A 20,846-nucleotide genomic window follows, 5' to 3' on the forward strand; every position below is an offset into this window, starting at 1 on the left:
TTTAGAAAATAATGAGCTCAAATCTTAAATTAGAAACAAAGTGGTAAATCAGTTCTAAATTATATTAATTTAATTCAGGTAAATTTTCAGGGAAAACCCAGGATAACCAAAGCAGTATTTGGCCCACAATTACCATCTCAGCTTTAAAGTCTATTTCTGGTTCCCTGGTCCTTCTAATATCTTTTTTGTTATTATTATTTTTTTATTTAGCTGAGAAGTGTGCATTAGTCAGGAATATACTCTACCTCATTCCCCAAAATCTGGTCCAGAGTCACAGACCTTAAAGATTCCACTATTTTTCAAATCAAGATAAAGCTCTTGAAGAACTCTGTGACTCCGATGTGTCATCAGCAGGACCTCTCTGTGCTTAAAACTATATTAATTTTACTATTATAGCTCCCAATGATTGTATTTAATGGTATATTAAGATCATGGCATAGAAACTACTAGTTTGGCACTATCCAGAGGTCTGATTATAAAAATCCTTGGGGAAAATTGATCTATCTGGGGGAAGAGCTACTTATGATAGTAACTAGCTCATGAATAACAAAGGGTCGTTTCAAGTCACTTAAACTCATAAAAGCATTGCTTGGCTCTAGAAAGTTCCAGATGGTGCCTTTGCAGACACTGAGAAGATAATCAGGGCATGGTTGAGGTTGGAAGGAACTTCTGAAGGACATCTTGTCTAACCTTCCTGCTCAAGCAGGTTCTTCAGAGCAGGTTGTGCAGAACCATATGAAGTGGAAAAACATGGCCTACAAGAACAGGGGCATAAAGAATCCCAGCTACTTCATGCAGAATTGACAGCACAGAGAGAACTACACTGGAGAATAACTTCTTAGGATGAAAACAGTAATGATAGCTTGTATTTATATACTTGGAAAAGATTGTTCATGAATGTACAAATGTTATGGAACACAGTTTTAAGTTGCCCCTATCACTGTACTTATATTAAATTGCCTTTTGGGACCAAATGGAAGAAAACCAGTATCAAACAATGATTAGTCCTTTTCTTTTTTCCTTTTTTTTTTTTTTAATAAAAATCACAGAATGTACTTACATAAAAAGTATTTAGAAGCTTTTAATAATTTGGTTTTTTTCAAGAATAAAACAGAAAAAATATTAATTCATCCATGATTGTTTATGCAAAACCAATTCTAAAACTATTATCAAATACTTTCATGCTAAAAAACCTGTTTCCTTAGCTCTCTGGTCAAACTGCTCAGACACCAGTATTCAGAAAATACCCACTTTTATAGAACATTTGAAACAACTGTGCTTTCCTTTGCTGATTTGCAAATTATTGAATTGCAAATGATAGAGAGCTAGTGAAAGAACTACTAAGAAAGAGAACTAATGCCTTTCCATATTTTGTAAGAAATGATGGAGGGAGAATGACATTTTAAAATCATCCTTCACTCAACAACAAACTAATGAATCATAATTAGACTAAGTTCTTCAAAGCTTTACCAGTTTAGTTTTTTCTTAGGCTTTCTTTAGACTGACTACATCTAAGGACAATACAGAGAGTTAGTTTTTTCTTTTTGGTTTATTATTCTGAATAATAGACACCTCATTCAGACAGTAAAAAATCAGTGTTGACAATCCCTTAATTATCAGAGCCTTCAAGGGATTTACAAAGCCCTATTGGCTGCCTTTCACAGCTAATTGCAGCTCTATTTTCCTGCCTTCTGTTTTGTTTTCAACATGGTGAAAGAAAACAGTCACAAAGTTATCTAGGACTCTAGTCAAGGAGCTGCATCCTTGAAAAGCACCAGAATTTGGAAAAGTGAATAAAAAGACAAAATTAGCTGCGTCTAGTTCCTAATTGCATCTACCAATTACTCATCTCATGGTTTTGGCTGAGCTTTTTTCACCCTTCTGCCTCAAGTTTTTATTGCTGTAAAATATGCATAACATTTCCTCATTGCTGTTTCTGGGACAGAGAATGCTTAAGTCGTGATGCCTACACAGTGCTTTGAATATGCAGAATGCCATGTAAATTATATATATTTTCAAAGACTCAAAGAACTTCTGTATTTAGAACATTTTGAACTCTGAATTAAAAGATCTTTCTAGTGACAGGCTGATCAGCTGAACTTGTCACTTACAAAACTGCCCTACTGTAAATTTAGGGAATGAAGGAAACTATTAGGGATCCCACAGTACTCAAAGTAAATGTCTGGGAATTCATCTACTGATTTCAAATGGGGAAAGGGCTTAAGGGTAACTGAACTCCTGCATATTTGAAAGCCATTGTTTTAGCTACGTATTTCTTATCATGAATCATGAAATTATGCTTATACAACACTTTCCTAGTCAAACTGGCTAAATAAAAAAAAAAATTCTGGATAGGGAAATGTTTATTAAATCATTTATTTATAAGGTTTGCATCTACACTGATATAAATAGGAAAACAAAGTCTTTCCAGGACATAAGTATTTGTCTCAAAGGGCTAGTGATTTATGTTAAAGATAATAAGCTCATTATCAGGCTCAAATTAAACTTATCTGAATATTAAAAATTGTATTTGAAAATGACATGTTATTATTTCATTCAACCAAACTCAATGCAGCAGGCAAGTGGATAAAGATTAGAATTGGAGAAAATATAATTTGTTAGATTTGCCATGGGCTGGTTAGGGAGTCCTTATTTCCCTACTTGATAGTATTTTTTTCTGCCACCCATATAGTGGGAATAATGTTACTTACATCCATCAAACAAAAAAACCCCAAAAAACTATCTATGATATAACAAAGACTTACAAGAAGTAACTTACAAAGCCCATTGAAAAACTATACCCGTGGTTAAAACAAAGGTATTCATATTTCTGTTTACTGTCTGACCTTCAGTAGAGCCCAGAAAAAGATCAAAAATGTAAAAAAGATTCATTGTCATAGGCAATTCATGGCAACATTTCTCATTTGTTATGAAAATTTTTGTCACAAAAGGAAGAAGAGAGAGAAGAAAGAGACAAAGGGAAAAGGAGACACCTATTGAATAAATTCTAAATATCAACACTAAACTACAGCTACAGGCAAGGTACGAGAGTACTCTTTAATGTGATGATGTGCAGCACAATTATTGTGGAAAAGAAAATTGAAGGAACCAATTGTAAAGGACCAGGAATAAGCACATAAGCAAGTTTTGTCTCTAACGTTCTGACTGTTGTGACAGAAAGGCTGTGACTGGAAGAGAGGGTCCTGTGGAGATGGGGCAGTGCTGTTCTGAGCCAGCTTCCTTTTTCAGTTCCTGAGCTTGCAAGTCTGCCCTGAGAATCATGCTCAGTGTTGTTGTGCCTCAAGAAGGATTGGGTCCTGGACACCTCACTAAATGGGGCTTCAGGAGCTCAGAGGCCCTCCACTCCACACACCTCATTTCCTAGCGGGCTCCAAAAGGCTCACTGTATGCAAGAACAATATGGTGTGTCTGGCATGAAAAAAATATTTTATGTAAGATGTATGTACCAGGTAAACCAGAAAAGGAAGTTGGTAGGTCCCATGTGCTCTCTCTTTTTTGTTTATCCCAAATCCAGACCATCCATGCTGGCAGTAATGATCTAAGTACTGGTGATTTTTTCCTCTCTCTTTCTCTCATTTTTATTTTTATTCTCTCCCCTTCTGTTTTATCCTGGCAAGTGGGGTTATTCTCCCCCTTATTCCATGCCTGAACTTTGTTGCGAGAGTTGGAAGCTCATCAGAGTTTGCTGTAGAAGCTGGGAGCTTGTTGGCCAACACCTCTACAATTAAATAGGGTGTTAATTGTTAAGACACAATAAACCCTAAGATTTCCCTGACTGATGGACTGGTGTCTTTGTTCATCCAGATGAGAATTTATAACCAATATTACACTTGCTTCTGGATTGTGACAATGAGTTAAATACAAATTTGTGAATTCTCTTAAAGCAAGAAAAATGGATTTTCAATGTATATACCAAAGAGAGAACTTCTCTTTTGATCACCCATGCAAGAAAGTTCACAAATATCAACTAAATTGTGTCACCTCTGGATGAGTTTCCTTTTTATATTCTTAGAAATCAAAGCTGTCTAACAACAAAAATCAAAATAGAAAGCAAAGCTCCAAATAAGTCTCAGTTAAGTGGGAATTGTATTCACTTGTCAACTGTGAAAGTTTATCCTCTCAATTAACAGTTGTGCTTATGAACCAAAGAGAAATTAACGTATTTGCAGGTGATTTGCTAACACTTTTGACAGTAAATTGACCTTCTTTATCAACTATGCTAAAATTAAAATAAAAATTAAAAAACCCCACAAAACAACAACAAAAACCAAACAAACAAGGAACAAAAACTAAATTTTCTCCCTTTCCTCTCTCTTCTGCCCCTGTGTCAGTAGTATCATCATCCTGTCTATTTTTGTAGTGACAGGAAAGGTACCTATATCTAGGATAAATTTCTTCCTTACTTCTGTGTTCCACTTGCAGAAAAAACAACAAATATATTGAAAAGTATGCAATTATTAATATATAATATAATCAATGTAAATGATTACTATATGTAACATCAAGTATTAACAAAAGGATTTAAATATGTGGTTTTGTGACTGTAAACAAATTATGGAGGGATCTGTCTACGTCTGTAGTATAACAGGCACATGATTGACAAAATAAATGTGTGCATAATTTTATATCTCTCAATGTATATAAAAACTGCCACACATTCTGATGGTTGTTTAGCTGTTTCTGTACTCAAAAAAAAAAAAAACAAACCAAAAACCCAAAGCATTCTTTGAATCGTCAACAAGAATAAAAATAATGCTTCTCACAACAAATTTCCAAACTATGAGGCATTTCCTTTACAAGATATTTTTTTTCTTCTTTTTCTATTTACAAAAATCTTGGCATTAACTAAGAAAACAAAACCATGATTTTACAACATATTTACATTCAAATGCATCCTCTCTCACTTTCTACTCCTTCACAGTGACAGCATGGAATAAGTATAAAAACAGGACATGGGCCTTCTGTCTAGTGCTGATCTGCACTAGGGTTGCAGCACTGTCTTCGCAGTCAGCATGCTCACTGCCTTCTGTGCCTGGGTCTGGGGCTGGAGGTGTGTTCAGAGTATAGATAGAGTAGTATGTCGAGTAGCAATGCTTGAGATCGGCTCAGCCTAATGGACTGCTCTTCACTGGCAGCTGGAGATTTTTATCCTCTTGCTAATGTACAGAACATTAAAAAAATAAAAATCACCAAACAAGCAGCACTCTTAATAAAATCACAGCATTCACAGAACTTGTCCTAAGATAGTTCATGAGCCAGAGTAGACTTTCCACTCATTTCTAATATAGAACCTTGTTTTCAGGGGAGTTATCACATAATTTGTGCATTTGAACAGGTTGTCAAGCCCAGGAAGGAGTTAGAAAGCAGGTTCTTTAAAAAGCAGGCTTTTTCACAGCTGGAAAATTCTGTTTCTCTGCCCATGGTCTGTGCTTTCTCCCATTTGGTCTTGTTTGAAAATTTCTGAAGATGAAAATAAATACCTAATAGAAAGACTGATTTTACTTTATTCCACTCAGGAGTACAGTCTTCACAATTTAAAAATTTTGAGATTTCAGAGTTTCAGTAGGAAATGACAAGTAGATAGAAAACACTCCAACCTGCAGGCTTGTACCATACACAGAATCACCAAAAATAGTGGACAGCTTTGAAAGGAAATGTAACAGCTTTGTCTGCTTATAGGTGAATGTCCTGGGGTGATTTTATGATGCTTGTACCTCTTATCGAAGTACATCTTGGATGGCAAATCTCACTAGAATATCATCTCCCAGCTGCAATATTAAGCCCCTGAAGGGCCAGGAAGGCATCACTAACAGAGGTCTACTGAAGCTCTGTTTCAGCCATTTCCCTGTTAAGCTTTTTCAAACCAAAAGGAGTGAGTGCTTACTATGAGTCAAAAGGCAATAAGCCAATGAGGTCATGTAGTTGATCCAAATGAGCAATGATGGGTCATTCCTACAGAACCTACAGCAGAACAAAAAAGAAGTCAGCAGTTTTAGATGTTCTGTTGTATGAGCTGTGTTGGTAAGATTTTTGTTTCTGCACAGGTTTGACTTTGAGAATGTGTAAATACCAAAGGAAGACATTTCAGGTGTGGGCTTCCTGACTGATCTGTAGCTGTCTGATATGGATTACCTCTAGAGAGTTGAAGCAAATAGCAGCTGATAGGGTACCTGTTGTTTGAGAGCCAGGGCCACCTCTTTGCAGAGTCAGGGGAATGGCTGATTTCTTGTCAGGTCGCTGCAGGTTCTCTCACATTTGGAAAAGTCAATATTTCAATAATCTGTGTTGAAAAGGTGGACTAGCAGTGGCCCTTCACTTCAGCTGCTGTTATTAAATTCCACTGATTCTTCAGAGAATCACATATCTCTGAACTGGTGTGATGCTTAAATCTGGATCTACCATAGAAGCTTGACAACTTGCTTATCACAAAACTTTTCATTTTTTTGCAGTCAACATTATGACTGCAATCTGAGATGCCTTGGAAGTCCTTAGATTTTTTTTGCCCATTTTTTCATCTAAAAAATATTAAAAAACCCAAAAACATCCCTTCCAGCAGTAGAATCTCAATTTCCCTTGAACCAAGATCTCCAGTCATTTAGAATGGATAGATAGGAACTAAAAGTAGGTGACATGTATTCACACGATTGAAGTATTGGCCTATATAAACCAGAAAGATGCAAGGTTTCTCTGTTCCACAGCAATTCTTCAGTACAGTGTATATATAAACTTTAGTTTGGTCCAGAGATACTCAGACTCAGTGAAAAGCTTTCACCGTCTTAGGTGCCCAAGCTGAAAGAAACTCTGACATATTTGGGAGCAGGGGTTAGTCATTTTGGCTGTGATCAGTGAAGAAAAACAAGTTCATACAACACAAATATTATAAGGGCTTATGGGGTTGAGAGTTTTTTTTTTTGCTATTTGATACTTGTGGTGATTTCAATAACAGCTGCAATTAAAAAATAAAAAAATGACTACTTAGATTTTACTTACTTATAGCATCTACTTATATCTATACTGAATAAAGCAAAAGTCATATACCTATTTCTGAATTTGATGTTATAAAACTGACATGTCTGGAAAATATCCAAATTATTTAACAAGTGATTGGTGGAAAAAATATACAAAATGAAATGTCACTTGATGGTACTCCATTGGAACCTTGTTTACCCTGTGTAATTTTAAGGTAGATTACCCTTGCCCCCAGATCACCGCTGTGTTTTCCCTAAGTGGACTTTCTAAACAGAAGACTGAAAGGAGGTTTTAGGTCAAATGAAAGTAGCAACTCTCTGAAGATCAGATTTATGACACCATTTAAGAGATTTGAAATCCTTGAGAATCTTAATGAATCATAAGTAATACATGTATTGCAATACAACAAATGGATTCCCACAATGGCCTTAACTCACATGGAAGGTCTTTAGATATTTACAAAATAACAAGTCAGTTCATTTGCAGCTTGAGCAACAGAAGTCAGAACTATTCTCACCGCCCTCATACTCTTTGTCCATGTTCACAGTGAGGACATGTAGGCTCAGAAAAGCTTACAATACTACTATACTCTTGGAGTTACCCCTAATGAAGTATTCTATTTGTATTTTTTTATCACTCTGCTTATGCTTATTTTTAACATTTGATCAGTCATGCTAAAGAGCAGGAGAAAGCCTCTTATTTAAGACCAAAATTTCACAGTGGAGCCAGTCACATTAAAAAATGCAGTACTCTCAGTATTTAACTTAACTACAAAAAAGCTTGTCCAAAATAAAATAAGTTTTAGTGCTTCATAACCATGGCAATTATATGTGGAAAAAAAATCTGTAATACCTCTATTAACAAAGATAATCAAAATAAAATGAATATGTGGAAGAGCCACCTGCAACTGCTGCAACAATAGATTTTCTTAAAGAGAGAGAGCATGAAAATAAATTTCCAGCTCCTCCAATACATTTTTGGCTCCCTAACTACAAAAAACACACACTTGCTACCATCAGAGTTAAAGTGCAGCAGTCTGTTATAAGTGTTTCTAAGGCAGGAAGGAAAGGAAATTTTAAGTATTATTCTGGAAACATTCTGATACACTGCGACTATTTTGAGATCGGGTGCATTTCAAAAAACAAAAAAGAAATTTTTGACATAAAATGTGAGAAGTAAAACCAGAGAGAAACAAGTAAAACAATGAAAAATAACACTGTCAAGGCAGAAGAAAATGAAACTATCTCTAACAGTAGGAAATATCTTTATTTCAACTGCAATTAGTTTGGATTAGATAGATTACTGCAATTAATAAGGTTGTGAAAATAAATCTTCAGCATTGTAAAAGTATGAGTTTTCACACACTGTTCTCAGGAATTAGCAAAGTTTGAGTTTTTGGAATTTAAAATTGCTTTAGCAAGCTGTTAGCTTTTTATACTACGTACAAACTGTGCAAGCTTTAAGTAGCAGCATATGTTCTGATAACTAAAAAATATTGGAAATCTATATTTAAGATTAATATTTGCAGAAATATTAAACTTTCCATGGTTTAGACACTTTAATTTTTAGCTACGTAGTGATAAATATTATTAATTTCTGTGCAGACACATTGCAGTGTTTAAGTTCATTTTAAAACTGTTTAGAACTTGAAATTTTGCAAACTTGAAGGAAATCTCCACCTAAGACAATCTTAACCTGACTGAAACGGGCATGACTGCAGAGAGTCAAAGTAATTGACTCCTGGTATTCAGCTTTGTGTAAGAGTCTTTATTGTGGGCACAAAATCAGCTGAGCATATATCTCATTCATAGGCTGTGTTATAAGGTACCATTAGGATTATTTCTTATTTCCCAAAATTTCTAGAGAAAGGAGTTGATGGAGAAAGTACATATCAAAAGATATTTAAATTTCTTACTGTGTTAATAATTAAAGCATTCTTTTATTTTTGGAATTCACACAAGTAATGTTATTAATTAACATAGGTGCTTTCTGTTAGATTTACAGTGTCATTCTCCAAAACTGCAGAAACAGACATTTGGAGGGTGTTTTACATGCTATATTGTATACTAATAATTATATTGTATACCAAGTCACCATAACATAAGTATGAAAGACTTTTAAAATTAAGTTACTAGGTTGAAGACGAGAGACCATTTCTTTCAAGTGTGGAAATTTCTAATAGAATACTTTGTCCTTTTAGATGGTTTATGTGTGTAGAAAGACTCACAATATCTGTCTTCAAGAAGGTGAAATCAGAGAATAGCTGTTATTAACAGACAGAAGGAGTAAAATGGTTATTCCAGATGAAATAAAATTAACATTTTGCTAAAGAAATTTCTAAAGAAAGCAAGTAGAAATATTGATGCCAGTAGCTAACAATGAAAGTAGGGTACAGAATATTAACAAGCCTGAAATTCTTACTTGAGGTGTGTTCTTATATCTCCTACACACAACTAATAAATTTGTAACAAGTCAATCTTAGAGGATACAAAATTTAAGGAAAAAAAGACACATTCAAATTTGTTAACAATACAAGATTTCAGAATAATGTGCATTAAACTACTAGCTAGATTAATCAGGTATTTCTATATACTATTCTATTTTAAATCATGCAGAATCAGTTAAATTCATTGTTTGACTATTGCATAATATGCTATTTCTGTCCTGGAGTTATTTACAGCATGAAAACAGTTACCCTGCCTCTTTTTTTTTCCCAGCATTCTCAACAGAAAAAAAAAAAAAAACCAAAAAAAACCCCCCAAAAAACCTACCCTGCTTTTAGGCATTGGAGAATATTTTTAAATTGCCTTCAACTTTATTTTTGGTTGACATGTATTCTGAACACGTAATTACACATCTGTTGTTCAATTCTCACAGAAATCTTATAAACCTGATGTATACAAGAAAATTGTTATTTCAATGAGAAATTATCTTTTACACAAATTAGTTCACTGGAATGACATTTTCTTGTTAAATACTGATGCAGACAGCTTGTAGCAATATTTTTACCTGTTCTAGTCCAGGGGCTGTGCTAAAAATTTAACTCTTCTCTTGACTACCTGCATGCCTCAGAATGGTTTAAAATTGATAAGAAATATCTAAGCAGTGCCTCAAATCTGAGCAAAAATTAATTGAGCAGCTGTAGAGACAACATTACCAAGAACAGAACAGTGCCTTCAAGTGCAACTTGATTCAATAACTATTAACCTGCATATAGATAAAAAATATTTGTTAGTGATTATCCTGTTGTACTAATTTGGAAATGTCAGTCATATGAAAGATCTTTTCAGACTTTACCCACACTTTCATTAGAATTTAGGAGATTATTGGGCTCACCTGTGAATTATCATTTCCAGAGAACCTTTTGCATGTTTTCCAAACCTCAAAAATTGGAAGGTTTTTGGTGTTCGAATGATAAAGCTAATCTTGACAAGCCATCTGAATAATCAACTAATGAAGAATTTCTGAGCTTGATAACAAGTGTGGGAAGATAACAGAAGAGCCCACCTCTGCATTTTCTTGATAGCTAGAAATGGAAAACCAAGTGTGGTGAAAAGATATGACATGAGAGGAAGATCTGTCAGAAATGTGAAATTTTAATCCATAAAAGTACCAATGAAACTTGCACACTCTGAAGATAATGGTTATGCTGCCATTCAATTCTGCATAGTGCCTTTCTGCTTTGCTTAGTGTCCTTGAAGAAAAGGTAATTGGTTTTTTACTCTCCTGTGAGCATAATGCAGTATATGACTGCTCTCACCCCATAGGGAGAATGCATCACACACTAATTGTATTGGCAAATCAGAATCAAATTGTGCTAATACATTCAAGGCTATAAACACCTTTGATCTATTTAGAAAGCTCTGTTGGTCTTATCTGTCCAAATACAGATTTTTCCTTGACCTGGAATATCATGTGAATAATTAAAATATAAAAGTTAGATGATAAATGAAGTTTATACAGCATTTCTGTAATCTCATAAAAAAGAAGGACATACATTTTCAGAACCTATTATGACCTCTTTGATGAGGACAATTTCTGCAATTTCTCTTTCACTGTAGTATCTTGCAAGCTCTGTTTTGTGGCAGTCTATTTTAAGTGATTACATTATTTCTGAAAATAACATCGCGTAAGTTTTTGTATAACTTGATTTTACATTGGTAATGTTGCAACTGCTAGCTCTTTTTTTGTTTGTTTATAGATTATTATTATTATCATTTATTTTGCTATCTTGCTCCTACTGTGTCTGTAACTTACTGCAGAGGAGTGAGGGAAAACAGAAAATAATTATATGTTCTCCTTGACCTTCATAATGGAAAGGTAGTATCTTTGGTTTATTCCCTAGCTTGAATAAACAAAAGGATCACATTTATTTATTTTTTTATTTATTTATTTCTATTTAAACCATTGTTCTGGCTTTATTGTGCATGAGATAAAGAAAAATCTCATTTGTAAAGCTATCTCTGTTCAGAAATGCAAGCTGTAAGAACAGAGTTGTAATAAGGAATAGGATGAGTGCAGTATTGCTATGCTTCAGAACACAAACACCCAGTTTAGGTTAAAGGTAAACTATAGGTATATTCTACTGCATTGTGGGAATAGAGGAACTTGACCTCAGCATGATAAAAGAGATTCTCGAAGTTACTCAGATGCAAGGGAAGAAATCCCAAACAATATTTCAAATTTAACATTTATAGTTTGTTTTCATCACAGCCATGGGATAACGGATGTATTGTATAACTTATGAACAAATTTATTCTGAAAAATACTTAACAGAACTCCAGGAACATGCTTTTCAGATTCTGATCTAACTATCCTGACTGAGAAACTTCATTGCTCAGAACCAGTTAAGTTCAAGCTCTGAGAATTGCATAAACTTGCTCCATGAAGGCCAAACACAATTTAAGTGAAATGTGTGTGCACTTCTGAATGCACTTTTATTTGCGTTACTGGTACTAATCATATAGCTACATCTCCCCTCGAGCATAATTGGAAGGTTTTTTCAATCAGGAGAATGAATTTTTCTGTGTGATCACATTTAAGTTATATATACTAAAGTAAAAAACAAAGAACCTGAACCTTCTACTACTGTTATTCTGCCTCAAGTAAACAGCTATGCTACAATGAATTCAACACATTGTCATTTCGGTTTAGTAGCACTTCATTTATATTTTAATAATTCATTTATCTCCACATGCAGTAGATAGGTAGAATTTTAATTTTGGTCTATGGTACTTCCAGGTAGTGAATATATTGTAGATTAATTCTTCCCTGTTGCTTGATCAAAAGTTAAATAACATGATTTTTTTCTAATTTTATGATCTTATCTTGTGCTCATTGAAGCTCTATGGGAAACATAAATCACTGAGGAACAGCAAACAGATTAATTCCATGATAGGGACTATTCTTGTCATCTTTACCAGTGCTTCCTAACAGTGAAAAAATTAATAGTAAGATAGATCACTGAAGCCATCTACTTGGACAGGGATACATATCCTTTGATTATACTTTCTGAAAGATTCAGAGAAATTTTAATCAAGATACTTTCAAACCAAAAAAAAAAAAAAAATCTATTAAGCATCTCTGAGGGTTTCCAATCTCTTGGGTCATGTAGCTCAGTGCTTAAGTATCTGTTACTTAGTTCAGTGCAAATGTATATCTGATAAAGGAACATTTGAAAGAGAAGTCCCTTTAATGAAAGACAGATACCTGCAACTACTGTACTAGCTGACTAAAAAACTAAAAGATGATGTACAGAAATGATAAAACCTCAACAGTAGTAATACAATGTCAATTGGAAATCAAAATTGTTTTGAACTCTTGAGAGAAGAAAGAGAAAAAAATCCAACCACCTCACTTTAAATAAAAAACCCAAACTTCCAAGTAGACCTCAAAGTTTACTACTACAGGAAGATTTGTACATTTGGTAAAACTTCCTGTGACCTTGTAAGTGATCTCAGGCGTCAAAATACAATGTGGTAAGAGAAGCAATAGTCCCATACCAAAGAGGAAGTTGAGGACCTTACAATGTTCAGATACCTGAAGTATCTCTAAATAAAAGAACAGCACGGTCTTCCAAATATGACATAGGCTAGGTTCTTGATCTGCTACCTCAGTAAATGGGTGCAATGTGCTGTACAAACACCTTCTATTTGAAAAAAAAAAAAAAGGTGATCAAGCCTTTCTCTTAGATTCTATTTCCAGACTGTCTCAAAATGCCTGTATTACACAAACTAAGTCAAATTACTCTTTAATCATTAGTTTTTTGGTTAAAGTAAGTATAGACTGAACAAGTTGGTTTAGAGAGAGATGCAACAGTGACCTGAAAGATAGATAGATTCTTTGCAGCCACCACAAAAAGCAAAAAAAAAAACCAAAAAAACCAAACAACCCTCCTCAAATTCAAATTCTCTTACTGCAGTGCTGAGTGGAAATGTTAGGTAGACTACATAATAATGTTGACTAATATCCAGCAAGTGCCTTAGTTTCTGCAGACCAAGAATCTTCAGTCTAATCAAAGTTCTCAGCTTCTGAGGAGTAAAGGAATTAAAGAAGTTAAACCAAAGTATCCAGCTACATTATTGCACTAGGGAACATTTAGGAAGACCATTACAGGATCCTAAAAAGGATCCTAAAAAGAAGAGGCTGTGTTTTAATTTATAACCCTGTTTCTCCATCATCCAGTGTTTTCACTGTCACTAATTTGACACAGTCCATTTGCCTTGCAAACACAGGGAAAGAGAAGCACCGCCTTCCACCTTCGCTGCGAGCACCAGTCTAGTGATGTCAAGTGTCAGTGCCTGTTAGGCATCCACACACTTATTCTGTCCTGACTGAAGTCTGCTAAGAGCAGAATCCTTGTCCTCTATGTGTTTTTGTTTGGTTGGTTATTTTTTTGGTTTTTTTTGTCTAATTAGGGGTTGCATCTCTTTTCTTGACTGCATGTGTGCCAGCCAAATTTCATGACCAAATGCCTGGTTTCATGGTTTTTTTCCTACCTTGTCTTCCCTATCTCTCTTTGTATCAGTCTCAGTGTGGTTAAAAGGTAACTTAATATACATGATTGTTAATGTTTTAAAATATCAGAAAGTTGCTTTCAGCATTGAGATATTTTTCATATGCAGTGATAAATAAAATCAACATTAACCTCTCCTTTCTTTCTTCTGTGCAAAACTGGGAAAAATTCTGTCCTGCTGTATTAATGTCAAAAGATTTGCCTAAAGGAGTTATACAGCAGCATATTTGTTCTCTTCACACTTTTGCCTTAAAGTTCATGAGTACCAGCATAGCTCAACACTGTTAGCCTAGAAACATAAAACCTGAAAAGAATTAGGATTTTTATCATTACCTAAAAACTTTGGATGAAAGAAACCATAGAAAATTTATAGAACAAATCTGATCTGCCGTTACCATGTTGCCAAAAACCATAATTTTTTTCTTATTCAGCTCAGTTGAGATTAAAGTATTGACAGAAACAATTTCTGCCATGAAAGTAGAAAAGTTAATAAGGGGTGATATTGAATCTGTTTTGTTGTTTTTTGTTTTTTTCCTCCTGGGTAATCAACATCTTACATTCTGCAAAATGTAGTTGAAACTAACAAAATAAATTAAACTAACAGGAAATTCCAGCTTTTTTTTCTGCTTGCTTTTAGCTTTGTATACACAGAATAAAGCTAGAACTAGAAGTCGAGCTGCTGAGCATTGTATTTTTTGGCCATAAATTTTAAGTGTGTTGCACAGCCTGAGGGGAACACAAAAGCATTAAGATGTATTTAGACTGAAAAAGAGTGGGTTTTGTAAGGATGAGAAAGAAATCAATCAAGGTCTCCACTGCTTTAAAGGGTGGTTATTGCATTACTGGACTAAAGTCCCCTAAAGGTGCATCACAGATAGCTGACATTTCCCACAGTGTCATTCTTTGTTAGTCCAGGTAGTAGCACCTTTATCCTCTATACAGGCCAAAAAAAAAAAAAACCAAACCTGAAACAAAACCAAACCAAACCAAACCAACAATCCCCCTCACCCCCCCCCCCCCAAAAAAAAAAAAAAAAAACAACAAACAACAACTCAGAAAAAAATACATTGTTTCTTACAAAAGAGAACATGGAAATCCTTGCTACAGGAAACAGTAGAACAATCTAGAAGAGTGAAGTGCTAGGAATCTTTTCCCTGCTAGTGCAAGCAGTCAGCCAATTTTGCTGCAAGGAATATATAAGCAATATCTAAAAATCTTGCCGTATTATACGACATGAAGATGTATTTGTACTGCAGTATTTTAAAAGTGCAAAGTGTTATGTTTTTAACCACCAGGACAATGCTGAGGTTTTGTAAACTAAATATCTAATAGTTAGTTACCTAGGTTAATAAAAAGACAACCTACAAGTAAATTTGTTTTTTTACTCACACATCAGTGTCAGAAAAGTTATCTGTCCCAACTAAATCTATTTCTACATGTATTACATTACCAGAATAAAATGTATTTTACTAGAATTTATAAAGCATATTTTTTCCAACAAAAAAAAAATACTTGTCATCCCTTCTTTTATGGGTCAAAAAATGTGTGAGTAATTTCACCTTCATGACAAAAGAGCGGAAGGATAAAAGGCAAGGAAGGAAATAAAAAAAAAAAAAAACCACAAAAAGAAAATTAATTTATTACAAGTCTGTGGCTATTCTTATTAATGTCTTCCCTTGATTTGTTTACCTCACTTTTAATATAGCAAATACAGTATAATTTATACATTAAACTATGAAAAACATTAAATAAATCATCCTTTGTTTATCTAAAAAAGATAGAAATAACTTTGACAGATTTTTAATAGGCAAAGAAGTAGAACCTTACACAGAAATACCTTGTTTAAAATCCTGACACTTTTCACTAATAGTATTCTACTTGGAAATGTCTCATTGGACATAAGGTGATAAGAAGAGTTATTTTTCAATTATTATTTCTGTTGGATTTACAGTTTTTTCAGTGAAAATACTGGAATCCATATTTTAGCTAGAACAGCCTATTTCCAAAACTTGCATATTGAGGACATTTTTAAAAATTAAACAATATTGAAAGACCACAGTTTTACACTGCTGTAATTTTCTGGGGAAAATTGCATGCCTCTACTCAGTTTTTCTCGTAGTTATGTTCATACACAGTAGTTATTTCCTAGCCATTTCAGGCAGGTCCAAGTGCATGTAAATTAACTCGGGTCCATTTTACTAGTGAACCAAAGCCAATTCACTGGCCTTCATTGAAGGGGAAAAAAATAGTATTACTCAGTTGTGGCAATACAAATAGAAAGACTGTATAAAGAAGCACAGTTTCAAAATGGAAATCACAAGAAAGATAAAGTGGTGTTGGCTCTGATTTCAGCTGAAATTAGAAGATGTAAGAAAGAAATTCAGAGTTTTAAAAGTAGTGCAAGATGAGAATATCAACACTTAACAAAAATAAAAGCTCTAGAAAAATTCAAGTTACATAAAAATGCAAGATATTTTGTTTCAAACAATTTTTTTATAAATAATATTTTTTACCATTCTTGAACTTAAAGCAAAAATTTCAATTAGCTGGCCAAAAAATAATTTTTACTTGCTGGCAAAAAAACATTCAGAGTCTTCAGAGCTTTATTTTAGCCTTGAAAATCCCAATAGAACTCTTCTTCCAGAAAGGAATCCTGAAGAGTTTGGGCTACAATTTCCTGGTTGTTTATCTTCTATGAAGTCCAACAGAGACCTAATCTTTCAGGAAGATATTTTTATTCATGAGTTGTGAAATAGTTTTTTTTTCTGACAAAAAATTCAAAACAACTTGGATCCATAATAATGATGAGCATAAGATCTTATGGCTTTCCAAAGAAAAATGTCACTGATACCACCTACTATGGATACTCATAAATTTTTGGAAAATTTTGTTCATAATCAGAAAAGATTTTGCCAAAAGACTACAATATTATACATAGACATACACATAATTGTGTATGTATATATACGCGTGTATATATATATATATATATATATATATATATATATATATACCGATTATCTATATAAACTAAAATTCTAGAGCTATTTAAATGGTGGTATTGTGAGTAGACTTGTCAGTGAAGGTTGACTTGAACTTTTACTTGTACCAAAAATGTTACGTTCTTCTCCAGTCTGCTTCTCCCATTTCTGCTTCTCCCCTGTGTCAGGTCTAGGAGGCCTGTGGCCACACGACAGTTGTATCAATTTCCTGATCAGACCAAGAACGAATTATTTACTCTTCATAATTCTCAATAGGATCAATGACATTATTTTCTTCAGGCATGGCTGCACAATTGCTAGAACTGGCTCAAGTGAATTCCTGAGAGGGTGCCCAAGGATGGAATGGAACCACTCGCCTTGGAGGCAGCACAGGTTCTAAAAGGTATAAGCCAATGGTGAAATTGCACCTCAGAAACAGAAGATCCAATCAAAATCTCTGCAATTTATATTGTATTAAAACAATTAAAAGGAGTATTATAATGTAGGAATCTTATTCTGACTCAGTGAGTAATTTGAAATAACCCAGTCAAAATGAAACTATTGCAAAACCAACAATCTGAAATAGCTCTGCATACTTAATGTGGTTGTTCCTTCTCTTCACATCAGAGATTTTCTCTTTATCATACTATTTCCTTTGTTTTAGTATAAAAGATCCCTTTTTCATGTCTTACAAAATTGCTATTTGGGGAGCATTACTTAGGGAGCAACAGCAGTTACAAAACACAAAATCAAGAAAAATGCTTTTGTAATTGAAATGAAAAGTATAAGTCTATTTTCAAATAAAAGCAAGTTTGAATTAGAAATTTGAGAAAAAAAGAAATTTTAAATTTAAAAAGTAAATTGAATGTGACAAATATCATCAAAGTCCTTCTGTCAACCTTCATAAATCAACACTTGTCCTTAAAATGTTAAGCCACATGTCCTAGAAGAGGTGTTGTCCTTCAGCTATAACAATTCTAATAAGGTTGGTTAATTGAAAGACGCCACCGTGCTTTTTTGGTTCAAACACAGTAGATTATTTTCTTAGTACACATTGACATAAATTCTATAGTTCTATAGCTTCTTGTTACATATTGCTGACCATCACCATAAAAGTGTCATCCACATTAAATCAACAGCTTTCAACAAGCTGTTTCAGGACATTGTGACCATGTGTAAAGTATTTCCTCAGGGATGTGTTTTGAAAAATATCTCCTGGAAAAGAGGTTGCTTAGAACAATTCTTCTCGTAGCAACTCATAGAGTTTACATACTTGTCAAAAATCATTGCAATCTCAGAGATGTCTGCACCAATTTCTGAACTGACATCTCATAGATAGTCTGACAGCTTTGTGTATGTAATGGGATGTCAGGAACAACTTAGGAGGATTGAGAAAAACAAAACATATTTGTTTCTTATGTCTTCTGAGTCATATTCAGGAGTTCTCTTTTGTTATACCAAACTGTTAACTTTCAAAACCTGATTTTTGGGTTCTTCAGCTCACTTGATGTAGTTCAGCTGTTGCCTTGAATTGACATTCCCAAGTTAAAAATAAACAAACAAAAAACCCAAACAAACAAGCAAACAAAAAGTTAATAGTATGAGTAAAAAAATAGCATCATAACTCTATTTTGTATTTTGAATGGACATTTTTTCATCAGTCACAACATTTCACCAACAATGATTAAATGAATAAGAGGAGTCTTCCCAGCTTCTTGCTTATGGCAGAAATGATGGCAACAGGAGCCAGATCAGAATTTCATAGTTTCTCATATCTAGCTCTTCCTTAGTCCTGAAAACACAATACATAAGAAGTCCAACGAATATTATGAAGCTGTTCTTTCTGCATGTCTCTGTTTAAAAACCCCAAAGCTTTCACTAAGGAATGATGCCATGTATAAGATAAGAAAAGCAGTGGTTTTTACAGGCATATTACATCAAATTTTAATAAGGGCATCTAGGTCGTTGCAGCAGAGTGACTTCCAGATCCTCCTCTGTTGATGATGCTGTGTGCATTGGTGTAGGGGCACTTCAGCTGCCTTGACAGATGTGTCACCTTCTGAGGGGAACACACCTTAATTCCTTTGTTGTATTTCTCTGATTATGTGGTTTCACTGGTTGCCTTACCTCACTAGACTCTAGCGCATTTCTGTAAGACTTCTCATGTGCTGCAGAGCCATAGTCTGAGGCCCCTTGCTAGCACAGGCAAGCCTGGGCTTCTGCTCTGCTCCTTTAAGGTCAGTTTAAAGCTCTGTCAATGAGCCCTGGTAGCTCATGAGCAAAGACTCTCTTTCCCTTTCAGGAAGGGAAAAAGTCTATCCAAGGCCTGGTACTCTGTGATCGCCTCCTAACTAAAAAATATAAAATTGTGTGGATGACATCAGCCACAGAATCATATATTAATAGTCTGGATCCATCTGTTTTTTTTCCAATGTTGCTGCCCACCACTGGAAGGATAGAGGAAGAAGATGTACAGTCACTACAGTAACTACTGTAAGATCAGACTTTGTTCTACTATTATTCTGCAGCATAAGGGAGAGACTCCTTTACTCTCATGGTACATGAAGAATTACCCAGACAAATTTACCTGCACAAAATAAGGAGCAGACCCACTTTCTTCCAGTTTTATATTCCAGTCTTAAAATTGGTAAAGGATAACAGACTACAGACATTTACATGTTGGGATAAAATCCAAAATTTAGTCCTTCAAGGGACATATCGCACGCCTTCTAGAAATCACCTTGTGATTATCAAAACTGCTGTAGTTGAAATATCTGTAAACCCTCAATGTATATAATTCTAAAATTGATTTTTTTAGAAAAGATTTAGAAGATATTTTAAAATAAACCATAAAGATTTAAGAGTCCAGAAGGCACTTCTGCTTGGTTTTAATAAATTAATTCACTGTGGTTATTAATAAAAAAAAATTGGATAATTTTATTCCATTGTTCTTCTCAGGTCACATTAAATTAAACCTATATAATACATCATTGCATGAATGCATCGCAGTTTTACACCAGTTTCATTTAAAATTCAATCCATGTGAGCCACACCAGAGGCTATGCTAAGCAGAGCCTTTCTGGGCTCATTAGAGGGGCAGCCCATTCAACAATAAGACTTTACTTGCCAATACTCAGTCTCTCCAAATCCTTGGGAGCCTGCTGAGGACACAGCTCTGCTAATAAGCTGCAATGGGGCCTTGTGCTTACAAGCTATTCCTTTCGTTGTGCATTATGTTCCTCAAACATTGCCAAGACATGTAGTTTTCAAGAGAAAAGCTGAGTAAATGGGATATTTTATATACTGAACATATCAGTATTCCAGATGGGAAAACTGAGTGTCACATATATCCCAGGAAAAGACAACAACAAGGTTGCCTATACAGCTGCTTGCTATTCCTTCATCTGCATGTTGATTTCTCTATTTTTCAGTGTAAAAGAAGATCCATCTCTTACCTGGCGCATGACATAATCTTATCAGTTATGTTTGTGATTCTTTCAAGGCCTTTGCTATATGCAGCTATTGCAAATAAATTAATTACAGCAAATAAATTAATTACAGAGTTATTCCTGAATTAAACATCACACTGAAAGTATAACTGAAAAAGATATTTACTGAAAAAAGGCAACCTCTGTCCTTTCTCACTGTGCCTGTATCAGAGAGATGAAAACCGAGTCCCACTGCTCTTTAAGACTTACAGAGAAGATGATAACATCTTCTCCATATTGACATCTAACTGGAAGGCAAATTCAGATGTTCAGTTCAATGCTTGCCTGAAGAAGCAAAAGCTCAAGAAACTACTTCCCTGGTTGTATCTATAAAACTCACTACTTTGGATCCTCTAAATACTGAATGATTGG

Source organism: Motacilla alba, chromosome 2 (assembly GCF_015832195.1).
Source record: "Motacilla alba alba isolate MOTALB_02 chromosome 2, Motacilla_alba_V1.0_pri, whole genome shotgun sequence".
In the NCBI taxonomy this organism is placed as follows: Eukaryota; Metazoa; Chordata; class Aves; order Passeriformes; family Motacillidae; genus Motacilla; species Motacilla alba.